The 20,627-nt window shown below is 40.2% G+C and overlaps 1 long non-coding RNA gene across 1 annotated transcript; it reads right to left on the reverse strand.

Annotated features, from left to right (window-relative positions):
- Positions 1-18,595: 18,595 nt before the first annotated feature.
- On the reverse strand, positions 18,596-19,601 carry LOC131231911 (uncharacterized). The gene is made up of 3 exons (XR_009164563.1): positions 19,577-19,601; positions 18,802-18,904; positions 18,596-18,676 (listed from the first exon to the last, which is right to left on the reverse strand). It is a non-coding gene; the product is annotated as an uncharacterized LOC131231911 (long non-coding RNA).
- Between the last annotated feature and the right edge of the window lie 1,026 nt (positions 19,602-20,627).

Consider the following 20,627-nt stretch of genomic DNA (forward strand, 5'->3'; position numbering starts at 1 on the left):
CCGTCAATGCATTGTACCCCTGTCCCATAATGCTTATCAATTTTATCCACGCAATATATTGTACTTTCAGATAATCCCATAAATTCTTCAATTGCTTTTGATTAAATTCTTTTCCTGTACGCTTTTTCAACTCAATTATTAATTTGTTCCATGCTTGTTTGGTCAAGCTTGAACCTGACTTACCACCCTTATGTGCTTCTTCAAGACAACAATCAATAAATATTTTTTGCTCCAAATCACTCCATCTTGCCCTGCCACTATCCCTTGAAGTCATCGCTACAATAGTCTACTATAAACTGAGAATTGTTTAACGAAGAACAATTGAATAAAAATCTTTTAATAAATTTACATGATTAAAATAAATAGAAAAGACAAAAACTCATGAAAATCAAGTCAATTTTGAAAGATAAAGAGACTGTAATACCTGTATATTTTAGAAAAAAATAAACGTGAATTGGTACTATACCAGATTATTTCCCGCCAACTTTGATCTCCTTAAAACTGTTTGTACAACTTGAGCTCGATGAGCCCCATATAGGCTTCCAATGCAGGAACTTTGTGCGAAGAGGAGCAGACGCGGATTTCCTGCTAAAGCCTTTCACACGAACTTCGTGCTATGTTAGCCCCTCCATGATGTATGTGTTTCATCCATTCCGTTCATCCATTTTTACAAATTATTCTAGTGCATCAACCCAAAAATTAGAGGGATATAAATCTCAGGTGGACCACACCATAGGAAAATAATAATAATTGGATAAGCATCATTAAAATCCTCCTAAGGCCCACTGTACTATTTATTTGACATCCAATCTTTTAATTAGGTCATACAGGCCCAGATGAAGGGAAAAAACAAAGATCAGCTTGATCCAAAGCTTTTATGGTCCCCAAAAGTTTTTTCATGGTCAACACTGTTTCCTGTAATGTGGCCCACTTGAGATTTTGATATACCTAATTTTTTGTCCCATTCCACGAAATGATCTGAAAAAATAGATGAATGGCATGGATGCAACACATACATCATGGTAGGGCCCACAGAGCACCGACCATCAGCCACTAGCCGGTGGCAGTGGAGTAGCCAGTCCGTTTCGGACGCGGATTTCCTGCGAAAGCCTTTTGCAGGAAGTTCCTGCGCAAGGATTCTGGATGGGGCCCACTGTGATGTTTTTTAGAAATCCAACTCGTCCATCCGTTTTTTGAACTCATTTTAGGGCATGAGACCGAAAATAATTAGGATCCAAAACTCAAGTGGGCCATACTAAATGAAACAGTGTGGAAAGGAATTCCTACCGTTGAAACTTTCCTAGGATCCACCTTGATGTTTATATTCCATCTAAACCGTTTATAAGGTCATTTTCATTGAGATGAAGTGAAAAAGCCAAGAAATTAAACAGATACAAAACTTTTGTGGCCATATAAATGCTTCAACGGTGGTCACTAAATCCCCACAGTTTCCTCTCGTGTGGCCCAATTGAGTCTCTGATCCTCCTCATTTTTGGTCACATGTCTTGAAATGAAGTCAAAAAACGGATGGACGGAGTGGCTTTCTTACAAACATCGTAGTGGGCCTCAAGCAAAATCTTGCGCAGGAAATCCGCGTCCGTCCGTTCCCGGAGCTGGACGGGAATTCTTTCCCAGGAAGTTCCCGCGTTGGGATGCATGGTGGGGGCCACCTTGATGTTTATATTCCATCCAAGCCGTTTAAAAGGTCATTTTCACTGGGATGAAGTGAAAATACCAAAAATTAGACCCCTTCGTGGCCTTATAAATGTTTCAACGGTGGTCACTAAATCTCCACTGTTTCCTCTCGTGTGGTCGATTCAAGTTTTGAATATACCTTATTTTTGGCTGCATAACCTAAAATGATCTGTAAAATCGGATGGACGGTGTGGCTTTCACACAAACATCTCAGTGGGGCCCACCCAGATTCCATGCGCTGGAACTTCCTGCATTCGGCTTTTGCGGGAACGGAAACGCTCACCTGCGAACCAGTTCGTACGTACAAGGTACGAAATTTTTTGAGAACCCATCCTACGTGATGTGGATACAAAATCTGAACCGTTCATGTGAAGAAGCACCTTGTGAAACCCCCCGAGCCCAAGTTTTACTTTCATCTAAAATTTTAATGGCCCATGCAAAATGAAAACAGTTTCCTCCCTTTATTTGCATTTCTCTTTTCCATGGCCCAACAGAATTTTAGATTAGGGTGAAACTTTGGCACATGGGGTTTCATGGAATTCCGCATCACATGGACCGTTCAGATTAGACACCCATGACACGTGTGAAAAGGTACGCACGTGCGTAGGTGCGCAGGGGAGCATGACTCTTGCGGGAAATCTGCGTCCCTTTTAAGGAGGACACGGATTGCGTACTAACCCCGCCCGTCCCTGGCTCCGAACGGGCAGTTCTGTGGACGGGCCCACCGTGATGTATATGTACATCCAAACCGTCAATCCCCTTTCTCATATTATTTTAAGGCACAAATGCATAAATGAGGCAGATCCAGCGCTCAAGTGAACCACACCAAATAATTTTTTTGGTTGCATTAAAATGCACCGGTTGCATTAAATGCAAGAGTCATCTATGATGTGGTCCATTTGATTGTTGGATCTAACTCATTTTTTCCTTGATGCCTTAAAATAATATGAGAAAAGGGATAGAAGGTTTGGATCTAAAGATAACGGTGGGCCTGCCCACAGATCCAGGAGCGTCAAACGAGCTGCTTGATCTCCTAGTTATTCGAACGGTTCAAAGAGATCAAAGTTACATGGGCCCCAAAATAATCTATTTACTATATCCACACCGTTCATCCATTTGATGTAGACGTGGATGAAGTGAAAACACAAAGATCATCTTGATCTGAAACTTCTCAAGCTCTCAAGAAGTTTTTAACGGTGGACGTTCAATTCCCATCTTATAGTCCAATTAATCATTGGACTTGTTTCTTTTATTGGATCACACCTTAAATCATCTAAAAAGATTGATGGACGATGTGGATCAAACACATAAATCATGGTGAGGCATAAAGAAATTCTGCAGGTTAAAGGTTGATTTTGTATTGCGCAAGCAATTGAAAAGAAAAACTTTCCATAATAACTTGAAAAGGGGTACTTTTGGAAGCAAAAAAAATTTGTTTAATGAAAAATCACGGAGCGCATTCCGCGTTCACCATTAAGCCAGACTCCTATCACTGAAAGAATTCAGTGAAAAACCACTTAGCGCTTTCCGTCTTTCGCGTTAACAACGCATTAACAAACACCACTAAACACGGAAAATTTTCCATATTCCGCGTTAAGTGCAAAAATTCAGCGTTAACAAACACAGCCTAATTCTATGAACGATAAATGATTAGATTCAGTGGGAGAAAATGACCACTGTAGACAAAACCTTTTATCCAGCGGTTTTTATGGAGGAATACAAACTTAAGTTACCAACTTAGACTGGCACGTGCAGACAGCGACTTTAAGGATGAAACTACCCCTCCTTTTCACTGCGAAGATCACCGCTGACGCTCCTCCAACTGAGAGTTGTACGAACGGCTTAAAAGAGATCAAAGTTACATGGCCCCACAGCTATATATTTATTATATCCACAACGTTCATCCATATTTCGAAATCATTCCGGAGCATTATCCAAAAAAAAAAAAAATCATATCCAAAGATTAACTGGACCACACCACAAAGAGCAGCGGGGAAATTGTTTTTCACCGTTAAAAATTTTGTAGGGCCCACCATAACATTTATTTTCCATCCAATCTATTCATAAGGTCACAAAGGCCTGGATGAAGAGGAAAAAAAAATTTCATAATGATCCCTAAAAGGGTTTCAATGGTAGACGTTCAATTCCCCACTGCCTTTTACAGTGTGGTCCACTTGATAGTTAGATCTGTCTTATTTTTCATCTCAAGCCTTAATATGAGCTCGCCAAATAGATGGACGGTTTGGATATAACACAGACCTCATGGTGGGGCCCACAGAAGGAACGAAAATTTCACATAAAAAAAAAAAGAATCGAGGAGATGAATCATGAATTCTGCGATTCCACTGCAGCTCGCCGTAGGATTTGGGGATGGATCATGGAATCCGCGATTGATCCCCGATTCAAACAAAAGGCTATGGCTACGGATTATAACCGTAGCTATAGCCGTATAATGTGTGCTTTTCTTTTTATTTTTTATTTTTTTATTTTTTTATTTCTTTACATTTAGAATTTTATTCTACCTACATTTTTCTCTAACACATATTTATATAAATATGTATATATAAGCATATAACCTTTGGGCGGGTTCAACCCGACTAACCTGTGACCCACCCGACATTGGGTTGGGCTTGGGCATGATGTATCGGGTTTGGTCTTGGGGTTGGGCCATACAAACACCAACCCGATAAAACTTGGAAATGGAACGCCGGGATTGACCGTCAAATGCATGGAAATGACCGTGAAGTGAAGGGAATTGGCCGTGAAGTGCATCGAAATGACCGTGAATCTAGACGGAATCGTCGGAATTGACCGTGAAATGTATGGAAATGACCATGAAGTGAAGCAAATTGAACGCCAGTGTGCTTCTTTGCATCATTATGGACCATGGTTGATTATTTCCATTTCCAATTGTAGAGAGCACAACTACGAATGGAGATTCACGAATGGAGATTTCCTCCTTCCGTTTAAGACAGGTGCTTTTCTATCCAAAACGCCAATCCTTCTAGTGATCCTGAGATATCCTTACGAAAGATTTAGTCTGGCATGGGACACTATATCTACAGTGAGAAGCCCTTGGTTTATTCATAGTTTCAACAAGATTTTACATTTAGGTGTGAAAGACTGGGATAATGAAGCTTATCTTTCATTACTCAATCTGCATGGCTTCTGAAGTTTCTTGGAAGCTTGCGAGTCCATCGCTTAATGAGTTTCCTCACCAGAGGCTTCAAAGATTGTATTGAAATCTATCCTTGAAAGAAAAGATACGTATTTAAAGGGGGAAAGTCCAGTGCTAAAGCAAATCAATTTCTATGCACACAGTGTCCGTGTATGAGATGTGGGCCATTTATTTTGTTGAACCCACTAGTCAGATGATGCTAGCCAAGATGTAGGGCACTTTTTTCCATTAAACGTTGACCATGGTCGTGCCGTTCTTACCTGCCCAATTGTAATCCTCAAAAGTTGTCTACAGTAGGGCCCATGGATGAACAGTCTGGATTTCTTACATTCACGCCACGGACATGGAATTAAGTGCTTGATGACTAGCTTCAGCATTTGTGTTTAGCACCAAATTCTCTATCTTCCAAAACTATGTCTGATTCCCCCGCCTTTGTTCAACTATCTACAAGGTCCAATATTTATACATATTTGCAGGTCCGCCATGTAATTTTGCTTCTTTGTCAATTTGTGAATTATATGGAGGTGACCTACCTGCCCATCTACTACCCTTCAGAGCAAGAGAAAGAAGACCTGAAACTCTATGTAAGTAATGTACGAAAGCTAATGGCTAGTATGCATGTTATGCTGGGTTTGGAATGTTTGGATGCACAACTTGATTGGATTTTCAACAGTCGAGTTTAATCAATAGGAAATGACAAAAATTAATATGTTTCTTAGCATTCATAATGAGGAAGTACCCTTAAATTCCAATTGTGTTCCTTTCAAGTCTAACTTGAAAGTAACTAATTGCAGTTTGGAGACACCATCAATCTGAATGCTGAGGAGACTAAAGTTTCTATTTCTGCCACAGTTATAGAACTCAGTGAATCATCTTGAAACTCGACATAATTAACTCGACTTGACGAGATTGCAAGCGAAGTCAGTGGGGAATTTGATTTCAAATGTGATTCAGTGTGACTCTTTGAGTCGACTCGTTGACTCACAACGTCCCAAACCAAGTCACTAGCCTAAGAACAATTCTTTTTCACAATAAGCATACAAAGAAATTTGAACTAGCAACCTCCTAAATTGCAGGATACATATACCACCAGCACTTCATTGCTCATGAACATGTTTACTTTCTTGTATATATATTATGCAAAGATGACTATTTTACTGATTAAAACAGCTATTTATTTCATCAGCAGCATCTAAGACTTATCCCAACTAATTGGGATTGGAGACATGAGTCCTGTTCTGCCAGTCCACTCTAACAAGGGCTTTGGAATGTCCTATTGTGCAGATTCGTGATGAAAATTATTGCAAACTCCCACCTCAAATCAAGCTTCGGAATCAAGCTCTCGCTCCCTCTTCCTAGCCATTTATACTTGTTAACATTTTGAAACAGACGCTTCCCAGCTTCCTCACCTAAATATATGCTACTTTGATTCATGCAACCACACTCCGGCTACCAACCTAACGCAACCCTCCTTTATCTAGGCATGGGACTGGCAAAGAGAGCACAAAAACTTCCACAGACGCATGCAATAGAGTATTACATAGTTTGATTACAATCAAGGAGTTAACAAAATTTTATTTATTTAATTAGTAGATATTGAGCCAAGTCATGTAAAGATTCATCTAAGTCTTTAAGTCAACCTGACCCATTTGTGTTGGATATGGGCCCTGGAGGCCCATTTGTGGGCAGCCACTAGTGGGTGGGTCCTACATGGTTTTCCCATGGAATATCTCCGAGTAGATATCCTTTTAGCTATGTGCATGCCTCTCTCTCAAATTGGGATCTAATTGAGAGGGGATAAAGATGAGGTTAGATACAAAGACCTTATCCCTATTGTAAACCAACTCTTCCTAATCCTCTCGGATTCTCTTTATAAAAAGAAGAACTCTCTCAGTGTAGAGGCATCCCAAAACTACAGAGAGGAAAAACCAAGAGGAATACGAGAAAATACCCTATTGTCCATTAGGCTTCCATATGTTCTAAACCCTCGATATGCCATCATACAAACACCAACCCGATAAAACTTGGAAACGGAATCGCCAGGATTTACTGTCAAATGCATGGAAATGACCGCGAAGTGAAGGGAATTGACCGTGAAGTGCATCGAAATGACCGTAAATCTAAACGAAATTGTCGGAATTGACCATAAAATGCATGAAAATGACCATGAAGTGAAGCGAATTGAACATGAAATGCATGGAAATGACTGTGAAGTGAAGGGAATTGACCGCGAAGTGCATCGAAATGACCGTGAATCTAAACGGAATCGCTAGAAATGACCATGAAATGCGTGAAAATGACTGTAAAGTTAAGTAAATTGACCGTGAAATGCATGGAAATGACCGTGAAGTGAAGGGAATTTACTGGAAATTGAGCTGGATAAACTGGAAATTGAGCGGGACAAACTGGAAATTGAGAGAGAACAACTGAAAATTGAGCGGGACAAACTGGAAATTGAGCGGGCCAAACTGGAAATTGAGTGGGCCAAACTGGACTACATGTCAAAATTCTACATGATAGGACAATATTAGCTTTTCCGTTTTGGTTTACCATAGACGGTTTACATTCAACTAAAAACAATAAAGGTCTAGATATTGGTAGCTGGGAGGTTCAAATGATAGGTTTTCTGAGACCTGCTCTATCCACCGTTGGACACAACAAAACAACAGTCTGGATTAACGAACTATGTGCTTCATTTATTTGAGATGAAAGACGGTTTATACCGTCGGAAGATGTGTGCTAATCATCACATGATTCCTCCTCCACTGTGATGAAACACGTGGGAGATGCCAACCATTCATCAGATGGGTCTAGAACATATGCCTCACCTACCCCAGAAAGCTATCTCTATCTCCTTACGTGGAGACCCACGCATACAAAGATTAACTATAAGGGTCAAGTCTATTTCATAACCCAACCAGTCTGATTTGCTAAGATGTAATTCCCAATCTTAAAACGACCTAGATCTAAGCATGTCAGCATCCCAATCTTAAAACGGGGTCAGCTACAATGGGTCATTGATGTATTACAACAAGACAAGTAGGATTATAGCTGTTGGATTTGGGTCATATTGGAACGATATCAGTTTAGCCCGCTCAATTTTCAGTTTGGCCCGCTTAATTTTCAGTTTGTCCCGCTCAATTTCTAGTTTGTCCCGCTCAATTTCTAAACTGAAAATTGAGCGGGACAAACCGAAAATTGAGTGGGCCAAACTGGAAATTGAGTGGGCTAAACTGGAAATTGAGCGGGCCAAACTGGAAATTGAGCGGGCCAAACTAAAAATTAAGCAGGGCAAACTGGAAATTGAGCGGGCAAAACTGAAAATAGAGCAAGACAAACTGAAAATTACGCGGGCCAAACTGGAAATTGAGCGAGACAAACTGGAAATTAAGCGGGCCAAACTGGAAATTGAGCGGGACAAATTGGAAATTGAGTAAGCCAAACTGAAAATTGAGCAGGACAAACTGGAAATTGAGCGGGACAAACTGAAAATTGAGCGGGACAAACTCGAAATTGAGCGGGCCAAACTAATATTGTTCCAATATGACCCAAATCCAACAGCTATAATCCTACTTGTCCTATTACAATACATCAATGACCCGTTGTAGCTGACCTCGTTTTAAGATTGGGATGCTGACATGCTTAGATCTGGGTCATTTTAAGATTGGGTATTACATCTTCACAAATCAGACTGGTTGGGTCATGCAATAGACTTGACCCTTATAGTTAATCTTTGTATGCGTGGGTTGCCACGTAAGGAGATAGAGATGGCTTTTTGGGGTAGGTGAGGCATAAGTTCTAGACCCATTTGATGAATGGTTGACATCTCCCACGTGTTTTATCACAGTGGAGGAGGAATCATGTGATGATTAGCACACATCTTTCGACAGTATAAACCGTCTTTCATCTCAAATAAATGAAGCACATAGTTCGTTAATCCAGACTGTTGGTTTGTTGTGTCCAACGGTGGATAGAGCAGGTCCCAGAAAACTTGTCATTTGAACCTCCTAGCTACCAATATCTAGACCTGTATTTTTTTCAGTTGAATGTGAACCGTCTATGGTAAACCAAAACGGAAAAGCTAATATTGTCCTATCACGTAGAATTTTGACACGTAGTCCAGTTTGTCTCGCTTAATTTCCAGTTTGTCCCGCTCAATTTCCAGTTTGGCCCGCTCAATTTTCAGTTTGGCCCGCTCAATTTTCAGTTTGGCCCACTCAATTTCCAATTTGTCCCACTCAATTTTCATTTTGGCCCGCTCAATTTTCAGTTTGTCTCGCTCAATTTTTAGTTTGGCCTGCTCAATTTTCAGTTTGTCCCGCTCAATTTTCAGTTTGGCCTGCTCAATTTTCAGTTTGTCTTGCTCAATTTCTAGTTTGGCCCGCTCAATTTTCAGTTTGGCCCGCTCAATTTCCAGTTTGTCCCACTCAATTTTCAGTAAATTCCCTTCACTTCACAGTCATTTCCATGCATTTCACGGTCAATTCACTTAACTTCACGGTCATTTCCATGCATTTCACGGTCATTTCTAGCGATTTCGTTTAGACTCACGGTCATTTCGATGCACTTCACGGTCAATACCCTTCACATCACGATCATTTCCATGCATTTCACGTTCAATTCGCTTCACTTCACGGTCATTTTCATGCATTTCACGGTCAATTCCGGCGATTCCGTTTAGATTCACGGTCATTTCCATGCACTTTATGGTCAATTCTCTTCACTTCACGGTCATTTCCATGCATTTCATGGTCAATTCGCTTCATTTCACGGTCATTTCCATGCATTTCACGGTCATTTCCAGCGATTCTGTTTAGATTCACGGTCATTTTGATGCACTTCACGGTCAATTCCCTTCACTTCACGGTCATTTCCACACATTTCACGGTCAATTTGCTTAACTTCATGGTCATTTCCATGCATTTCGCAGTCAATTCCGATGATTCCGTTTAGATTCACGGTCATTTCGATGCACTTCACAGTCAATTCCCTTCACTTCACGGTCATTTCCATGCATTTGTTGGTCAATCCCAACGATTCCGTTTCCAAGTTTTATCGGGTTGGTGTTTGTATGGCCCAACCCCAAGACCAAACCCGATACATCCTACCCAAGTCCAACCCAATGTCGGGTGGGTCACAGGTTGGTTGGGTTGAACCCGCCTAACTTTTAGCCTTAAAATTATATATGGTACATCAAGTAACTAATTTTGGTTTAGAAGATATTCTTATTATATGAATAAAGAAAGAAATGAAAAAAGGAGATAATTTTTTTTATATGCGTATGTATACATATTTATATAAATGTGTTAGAGAAAAATGTAGGCAGAATAATATTCTAAAAAAAAAAAAAAAAAAAAAAAAAAAAATGATAGAAAAGCACACACTATACGGCTATAGCCACGGTTATAATCCGTAGCCATAGCCTTTGTTTGAATAGGAGATCAGCCTTGGATTCCGCGATCCAACCCCAAATCCTACAACGAGCTGCGGTGGAATCGTGGAATCTGCATTGCTGTTTTTTTTTTTTTGAAATTTTCGTTGCTTCTGTGGGCCCCACCATGAGGTCTGTGTTATATCCAAACCGTCCATCTATTTGGCGAGCTCATATTAAGCTTGAGATGAAAAATAAGACAGATCTAACTCTCAAGTGGACCACACTGTAAAAGGCAGTGGGGAATTGAACGTCTACCATTGAAACCTTTTTAGGGGTTACAGAAGTTTTGGATCATTATGAAATTTGTTTTTCCTCTTCATCCAGGACTTTGTGGCCTTATGAATAGATTGGATGGAAAATAAATGTTATGGTGGGCCCTACAAAATTTTTAACGGTGAAAATCGATTCCCCGCTGCTCTCTGTGGTGTAGTCCAGTTGATCTTTGGATATGATTTTTTTTTTTTTTTTTTGGATAATGCTCCGAAATGATCTCTAAATATGGATGAACGTTGTGGATATAATAAATATATAGCTGTGGGCCATGTAACTTTGATCTCTTTTAAACCGTTCGTACAACTCTCAGCTGGAGGAGCGTCGCAGTGAAAAGGAAGGGCAGTTTCGCCCTCAAAGTCGCTGTCCGCACGTGCTAGTCTAAGTCGGTAACTAAAGTTTTTATTCCTTCATAAAAACCGCTGGATAAAAGGTTTTGTCTACAGTGGTCATTTTCTCATTCAGTGGCTTTATAAGGAGTTATGATACATCTCTTTCTTTTTTCCACTAACATGTAGCATGTGTAGAACATCTGATCCATCAAAAAGATGGGCCGAAACATGATGATCACCTGGTATGGAAATCAGATCAATCCACTGATGGATGGATCGGAACAAAATATATTCAACGGACAGCCAATGGTATGATTTAGTGTACTGGTGTGACCCACCCAGGATGACCCTGATTTTCATATTATGTGATGATCATGGTATGATATGGCCCTACTTTTTTGTCAGATGGGATGCTTCACACGTTGGACATATGTTGGCGGGAAATAAAAGGCTGTATCATAACTTATGATGCAGCCGCTGCTTGTAATGTGTAGTCCGCGGGATACCACATTACTTTTTCCCTGCTTCTCTTGGTGATCTACCTTTGAAACGAAGGTACGAATCATCCCAACCATTGAAAGACTGTTTGGCCGGGCGGAGTGGATGGAATTGGATGGTATTAGAGTGGATTGCATGGATTTCAAGGTAATGATAGTTGTGTAAGTGGATTAGTGCAAGATCTATGAGATTGCTATATCCGGTCTGTTTGGCACGCCCGGCCAATCCCGGAATTAAACCTTCCAATCCCTCGAACCAAGCACGTCCCAAGCAATTTTGAAGGGATTAGGGTAGATTAGATGAGATTTAAAGGTAATGATGGTGATGTCAGTGGATTGTCTTAAGATTCATGGGATTACTATATCCCGCGATCAGGATCCGGTGTCTGTTTGGAATCCTGGGATCTATCTTCCAATCCCATCCAATCTGCCCGGCCAAACAGGCCCTTGGTCATCGAATAAGATTAGAGAAAATGACCACTGTAGATAAAACCTTTTACCCAGCGGTTTTTATGAAGGAATACAAACTTAAGTTACCAACTTAGACTAGCACGTGCGGACAGCGACTTTGAGGACGAAACTACCCCTCCTTTTCACTGCGAAGACGAGCGCTGACGCTCCTCCAACTGACAGTTGTACGAACGGCTTAAAAGAAATCAAAGTTACATGGCCCCACAGCTATGTATTTATTATATCCACAACGTTCATCCATATTTCGAGATCATTTCGGAGCATTATCCCAAAAAAGAAAATCATATCCAATGATCAACTGGGCCACACCACACAGAGCAGCGGAAAATTGATTTTCATCGTTAAAACTTTTGTAGGGCCCACTATAACATTTATTTTCCATCCAATCTATTCACAAGGCCACAAAGACCTGGATGAAGAGGAAAAACGATTTTCGTAATGATCCAAAACTTGTGTGGCCCTAAAAGGGTTTCAACGGTAGACGTTCAAGTAGAATGGTAATGGCGTGTGGACCAGGGATACGAATATAGCTACAGTTATTATCCGTAGCTATAGCATTAAGTCGGCGATTAATCGTGGATTCCACGATTCCACCGCAAGTTACTATCCCTATCGGCGATTAATCGTGAATCTTGCGATTCCACCCCGATCTATGGCTACGGATTATAACCGTAGCTATAGCCGTATCCCAACGCACTTTCTTCTTTTTTTTTTCTTTTTTTTTTTACATGGAGAATTTTATTCTACCTACATTTTTTTCTAACACATATTTATATAAATATGTAAATATAAGCATATAAAAAAAATCTCTTTTTTTTTTTTTTCATTTCTTTCTTTATTCATATAATAAGAATATTTTCTAAACCAAAATTAGTTACTTAACGTACCATATATAATTTTAGGGCTAAAAGTTGGGCGGGCTCAACCCGACCAACCTGTGACCGACCTGACATTGGGTTGGGCTTGGTCAAGATGTATCGAGTTTGGTCTTGGGGTTGGGCCATACAAATAACAACTCAATAAAACTTAGGTTGGGCTTGGGTTGAAGTCTCGGGAATTGCCAGGAAATGCATGGAAATGACCGTGAAATGAAGGAAAATGACCATGAAATGTATAGAAATGACCGTGAAATAAAGGGAAATGACCATGAAATGCATGGAAATGACCGTAAAATGAAATGGAATCGCTGGGATTGACCGTGAAATGCATGAAAATGACCATGAAGTGAAAGGAAATGACCGTGAAATGCATGGAAATGACCGTGAAATGAAACAGAATCGCCGGGATTGATCGTGAAATGCATGGAAATGACCGTGAAATGAAACGAAATCGCCGGGATTGACCGTGAAATGCATGGAAATGACCGTGAAATGAAACAGAATCGCCGGGATTGCCCGTGAAATGCATGGAAATGACCGTGAAGTGAAGGAAATTGACCATGAAATGCATGCAAATGACCGTGAATCAAAACGGAATCGCCAGGATTGACCGTGAAATGCATAGAAATGACCGTGAAGTGAAGGAAATTGACCATGAAATGCATGGAAATGACCGTGAATCAAAACAGAATCGCCAGGATTGACCGTTAAATGCATGAAAATGACCGTGAAGTGAAGCGAATTGATCGTGAGTGAGGGAAGCTAGAAATTCAGCGAGGCAACCTAAAAATTAAGTGAGGCAACCTACCAATTGAGCAAAGAACCCTAGAAATTGAGCGAGGCAACCTACGAATTGAGCGAGGGAACATAGGATTTAAGCAAGGGAAACTAGAAATTCAGCAAGGCAACCTAAAAATTGAGCGAGGAAACCTAGGAATTAAGCGAGGGAAGTTAGGAATTGAGCGAGGTAACCCAAAAATTGAGCGAGGCAACCTACGAATTAAGCGAGGAAAGTTAGAAATTGAGCGAGGTAACCTACGAATTGAGCGAGGGAACATAGGATTTGAGCGAGGGAAGCTAGAAATTCAGCGCGGCAACCTAAAAATTAAGTGAGGCAACCTACGAATTGAGCGAAGGAAGCTAGAAATTGAGCAAGGCAACCTACGAATTGAGCGAGGGAAGCTAGAAATTCAGCGAGGAAACCTAGGAAATGAGCAAGGGAACATAGGATTTAAGCAAGGGAAGCTAGAAATTCAGCGAGGGAACTTACGGATTGAGCGAGGCAACCTACGAATTGAGCGAGGGAAGTTAGGAATTGAGCGAGGGAAGTTAGAAATTGAGCGAGGCAACCTAAGAATTGAGCGAGGGAAGCTAGGAATTGAGCGAGGGAACCACGAATTGAGCGAGGGAAGCTAGGAATTGAGCGAGGGAACCACGAATTGAGCGAGGGAAGCTAGGAATTGTGTGGGGCAACCTAGAAATAGAGCAAGAGAACATAGGAATTGAGCGAGGGAACCTAGGAATTAAGCGAGGGAAGCTAGAAATTGAGCGAGGCAACATACAAATTTAGCGAGGCAACCTAGGAAATGAGCGAGGAAACCCGGTCGACTCCGCAAATGGCATTCACACCCCAAACATTTGAGATCGTTTTTTATTCCTCTAATAATTGAAATTGGAGAAACAAGTTTTTAAAATAAGGCAAAAACCAACTTTGGTGTATGTGAAATCTTTTCGTATTTCAATTTTTGACTCAAGGTCAAGGGCTATTGATAAGCATAAATGTTGGGAGTTTTGACGTTTTAAATGATTTACGAGGAATTATGCTTGAAGTGGCTTGTGGCTGCTACAACTGCTAAGAAAAGGATAGCTTGATCCTGGGATTTAGGAGCAAGGGTTGTTGAATGTCATCGTTGAGTTAAGAAATCCTGTAAGTAGCCCTAGTGAATGGGTTAGTAGTATGAGTTTTGTGTTTCACTTGCCTAAAACCTCAAGAAAATCAATTCTTTTTTATATTATTTACACTGCTACAAATTAGCATGTTGATTTTTTGCTTTCACATGTGTGCCTCTTCGAGATGCAACTGTGTCAGAACTAGAAGATTTAAGTTCTCATTTTATTGGTGGCTTATGCATGATGTGAGTGAGGTCAAACAAATGAGTATGGATTAAGACTTACCAAGGATTCTTTTCTTATTCCAGGCTTCTTATGCCACCTGGTACTCCTCCTTTTCTTATCTGGAAATGGAGTCAATCAAGTTCAACTAAAGTGGATCGAAGAAGCCAATTGTGGCCAGCTCGGATCAGGCCGCTCCTTAATTCAGGTGGTTAGTTGAGATTCCCATGAAATTTTTGAAAATTATGTGTCTCCGTGGCTTGACAACTGCTGCGATACTAGCATAATGTTATTGTCGGGCCCACACAAGGATTTTGTCGAACATAAAACACATTGGTGGCTCGGATCAGAAGCTAACTTTCCAGCTTGCCAGACAGCACTAACTCCCTCATCTGGGTCTGCTGAAGCCTCAACCAGTTTCTCCATAGATTTCTTATCCATGCTGATAAAGATGAAAACTGGCAATCAGATTGTGTGAGATTGATCGACCTGGATAAAGAAGCTAAAAAGGAATTGAGTGAACTATAGGAAGACAAAACCTCAAGCTAGAGGAGACACTCTCTGATCTGACAGTTGAAGTTGGTGGCACAAATGCTGACTCGGTATTTGCATTTGACTGGTTAAGCTTGGAACTTGCCATAGTTGGAGTTCTATCGAAATTGAAGATGGGAGAATTAGCTTCAGATTGAAGAGGTGAATTTTCTGCAATTAGAAGATCATCAAGCAGCACATCTGCAAAAATAGCCATTCAACATGTAATTAGTGTCGTACTGAGAAGGATTCATGTTTTTATAAATGGCCTACGTGAGGAAGGCACAAAGAATTTTAATTTTAATAAAGCAAAAACTTTACAAGCGTCGATCGACTTAGAGCTGGAAGTCCAACCTGTTAAATCAATCTTGATTCTCCTTACAACTATACTAACTGAACTATGGAGGTTACAAAAGCAACAATTGTTCCTTTCCCCCCAAATAGCCCAAAGTGAAGCCATTGTACCAACCTCACCTAACCTGACCAGAATTCCTGCTTTGTTGTGATTGTGGAAGTTGCAACTTGCTCATTGTCAAATTGCCCTGGGTATACTTCTAAATTCAAATCAGCCATTTGAAACCAGTGAGGTACTAACAGCAACTAGTTTACAGTGCTGAGTTGTAGTCAATGAGTAATAAGAAGCGCAGTAATGTGATTGTTCTAGTATGCTTCCCATATCCACCGATTCATCCTTTTTTTGTTACACTTTTCTTTTTTCTTATATAGGTGCAGTTTCTACCAAAGAAAGTAGCTGCTGTACAGGCCATTTTTATCTCAAATTATCATGCCTAAAAATTCAGTGAGAGAAACCTAAAAATTCAGCGAGGAAACCTCGGAATAGAGCGAGGGAACGTAGTAATTGAGTGAGGCAACCTATAAATTGAGCAAGGGAACCGAGGAATTGAACGAGGAAACCTAGAAAATGAGCGACCTAGGAATTCAGTGAGGGAACTTAGAAATTTAGCGAGGGAACTTGGGAGTTGAGCGAGGGAACCGAAGAGTTGAGCGAGATCCGCTCAATTTCCAGTTTATCCCGCTCAATTTCCAGTATGGCCCGCTCAATTTCCAGTTTGGCCCACTTAATTTTTAGTTTGTCCCGCTTAATTTCCATTTTGTCCCACTTAATTTCTAGTTCGTCCGGCTCATTTCCATGTTTGCCCGCTCAATTTTCAGTTTTGCCCGCTCAATTTCCAGTTTATCCCACTCAATTTCCAATTTGGCCTGCTCAATTTCCAGTTTGTCCCGCTCAATTTCTAGTTTGGCTCGTTCAATTTCCAATTTGTCCCACTCAATTTCCAATTTGGCCCACTGAAATTCTAGTTTGTCCTGCTCATTTCCATGTTTGCCTGCTCAATTTTCAGTTTACCCCTCTCCATTTTCCAGTTTGTTTTGCTCAATTTCTAATTTGGCCCGTTGAAATTCTAGTTTGTTCGGCTTATTTCCATATTTGCCCGCTCAATTTTCAGTTTGGCCCTCTCTAATTTCCAGTTTGTTCCGCTCAATTTCCAATTTGGCTCGCTGAAATTCTAGTTTGTCCCGCTCAATTTCTAGTTTGGCTCGCTCAATTTCCAGTTTGGCCTGCTCAATTTCCAGTTTATCCCGCTCAATTTCCAGTTTGGCCTGCTCAATTTCCTGTTTGGCCCGCTCAATTTTCAGTTTGTCCCGCTCAATTTCTAATTTGGCCCGTTGAAATTCTAGTTTGTCCCGCTCATTTCCATTTTTGCCCGCTCAATTTTCAGTTTGGCCCTCTCCAATTTCCAGTTTGTTCCGCTCAATTTCCAATTTGGCCCGTTGAAATTCTAGTTTGTCACGCTCATTTCCATGTTTGCCCGCTCAATTTCCAGTTTGGCCCGCTCAATTTTCAATTTGGCCTGCTTAAATTCTAGTTTGTCCCGCTCATTTCCATGTTTGCTCGCTCAATTTTCAGTTTAGCCCTCTCAATTTCCAGTTTGTTCCACTCAATTTTCAATTTGGCCCGCTGAAATTCTAGTTTGTCCCGCTCATTTCCATGTTTGCCCACTCAATTTCCAGTTTGGCCTGCTCAATTTCCAGTTTGTCCCGCTCAATTTCCAGCTTGGCCCGCTCAATTTCCAGTTTGTCCCGCTCAATTTTCAGTTTGGCCCGCTCAATTTCCAGTTTGTCCCACTCAATTTTCAATTTAGCCCTCTGAAATTCTAGTTTTTTCTGCTCATTTCCATGTTTGTCCGCTCAATTTCCAGTTTGGCCAGCTCATTATGAGCTTAGCATAATAGCCCATAATGATTTGTTCTTGTCGTGAGTCCCATCATGTTCTAATTTTTTGTTTCTTATCCAAAATTTCAAGATTTTCAAGGTCCCATCATGTTTGGATTTTTAAAATAACCCCTAGTTCAAAGATTTTCAAGGTCATTTCTATGTATTTCACGATCAATCCCGGTGATTCTGTTTCTCATTTCACTCTGGAATGGGAAGTCAATGTATATATTGTCCCCAGATGTGATATTGACATGTAGGAGTCTACATGTGAGATGAGTCACCGAAAATAATGTGGACCAATAAAAGCATTTCACGGTCAATTCGCTCCACTTCACGGTTAATCCCGGTGATTCCGTGTTGATTTACGGTCATTTCCATGCATTTCACAATCAATTCCCTTCATTTCACGGTCATTTCTATGCATTTCATGTTCAATTCCGAAGATTCCGTTTCATTTCACGGTCAATTCCCTTCACTTCACGATCATTTCCATGCATTTTTTTCTAAACAAACAAGCTAAAGTATAGGACAACTACTCCATTACAAGTTGTATTTTGTATCAAGCAATTTATTTGGGAGAGGAAAATTCGGCATATCTTGTTAGCTTGAGGGGAGGCATTGGAATATCTTTTGCCTTCAACACAAATGATCTGCACTCAATTATAATTAATTTATAAGGAACTTGTATATTAATCGGGTTCATGTTGGGTCAGGCAACCTGAGACCTCAACCCGAGCCCAACCCAAGTTTTATCAGGTTGGTGTTTGTATGGCCCAACCCCAAGACCAAACTCGATACACCCTGCCCAAGCCCAACCCAATGTCGGGTCGATCACAAGTTGGTCGGGTTGAGCCCGCCCAACACAGCCCTCAAGAACTCAGACAGTCCCTTAGCAGGGTTCATTAATTTATTTTTTTAATCCTTAAAAACTGAAAATTAAGTCTTGAAGCAGGTTCCTCAATTCTAACCTTGGATATGTAAGTAGGAAGGGATCCTCTACACATTTCATAAGCTTCTTCATATGGTAAAACAGCAGCTGACACCTGAAAATTGGTTGAGAATAATCAGAGGTTCTTACTTTTGTCCTAACTAAAAAATGAAGAGAACATGCATAGCCCACGACGACATCAGATAAAATCGCAGATCTACCACATGATTTGATACATACTTTCCCTCCATTAGAAATTAATGCATTCGCTGCAATTTCCAGCTCCTTTTGTTTATTTTGCAATTCATTTGGTGGGATTGTGCCTTTATACTCAACAAACGGCCTGCAAAATGGAGAATGTTAAATGCCATATCCAAGCAGGCAGATCAGCACTGCAAAAGATAACTTTATATCTAGATCATTCCAAAGTATAAAAATTTCACAGGAACAAATGGAGAAACTTCCACTAATTACGAAAAAAAAAACAAGAAATCTAACAATGAATGGCTAAGAATTGAGTGTTATATGAGAAATTTCACCTTGTTGAAGGTACCAAACTACCTAATGCAGATGCAAAGTACAGCTTTTTGTCTTTGTGGGATTTGTTCAACATTCTTTGAGTTTACTGGTGTTTGTTTTTTCTTTTCTTCTAAATAATGTAATTTTGGCACCTCTATTTTATGTGTAGTCCCAACATCAGAGATTCTGACTTGACAAAACAAGAAGATAATAACTTTCAGCATTTGAAGCAACAAGAGTGTCCTTGCTCTGTCTGTTATATATATATATATATATATATATATAAATATTAAGGATACACAGAGAAGCAGCTCAGGATTATCTGGCCCATCTCAATCCACCAAAAATGCATTTTCTTCGTGCGTAGTGACTGAAAGCGTAAATGCTGCAAGAGCTTGAATAGTTGGGTTGAATTATGCAGTGGGAATAATATGGTTTGGAAAGACAAGAATGCAATATACTTCACTAAGAATCTGCAAATACCATAAGATCATACCCATCAGGAAAATGGTATCCTTTTCATATATGGTATGTCAAGCAACTAATTTTGGTTTAGAAGATATTCTTGTCATATGTATAAAGAAATAAATGAAAAAAAGAGATAACTTTTTTCTTATATGCTTATATATACATAGATAACTTTTTTTTTATATGCTTATATATACATATTTATATAAATATGTGTTAGAGAAAAATGTAGGTAGAATAAAATTCTCCATGTAAAAAAAAATAAAAATGCATACGGATACGGTTATAGCTATGGTTATAATCCGTAGCGAAAGATCGGGGGTGGAATCGCGGAATCCGTGATTGTGGGGCAGCGACTTGCGGTGGAATCGCAGGAGGTGCGATTGATCGCCGAGCTATCGCTATGGCTGCGGTTATAATCCGTAGCTAGAGAAAACTGTAGCAATAAGAAACCGTAGCAATACCTTCCCAGCTTTTTTAAATTTTTTTGTTTTTTTTTTTTTTTTTGCTGTTGTAATCCCTACCAGCTTTTGTAGGTCCCATCATAAGGTCTGTGTTATATCCAAACCGTCCATCTATTTGGTGAGCTCATATTCAGGCTGGAGACGAAAAATAAGATAGATATAACTATCAAGTAGACCACACTATAAAAGGCAATGGGGGATTGAACGTCTACCATTGAAACCATTTTAGGGGTTATAGAAGTTTTGGATCATTATGAAATTTTTTTTTCTTCATCCAGGTCTTTGTGTCCCTATGAATGAACTTAGATGGGGAGGATTTCTCACAAACATCACGGCGGGACCTCAAAAAGTTTTTAATGGTCGACGCTCATTCAACACTGTTTCCTGTAATGTGGTACACCTGAGATTTGGATATACTAATTTTTGGTCGCATACCATAAAATGATATGGAAAAATATATGGACGGCATGGATGAATAGTATACATCATGGTGGGGCCCACAGACCACAGACCATCCGCCATTGGCTGGTGGCAGGGAGAGTACCCAATCCGTTTCCGTGAAAGGAGGGGTAGTTTCGTCCTCAACGTCGCTGTCTGCACGTGCTAGTCTAAGTT

Source organism: Magnolia sinica, chromosome 17 (assembly GCF_029962835.1).
Source record: "Magnolia sinica isolate HGM2019 chromosome 17, MsV1, whole genome shotgun sequence".
NCBI classification, from domain to species: domain Eukaryota; kingdom Viridiplantae; phylum Streptophyta; class Magnoliopsida; order Magnoliales; family Magnoliaceae; genus Magnolia; species Magnolia sinica.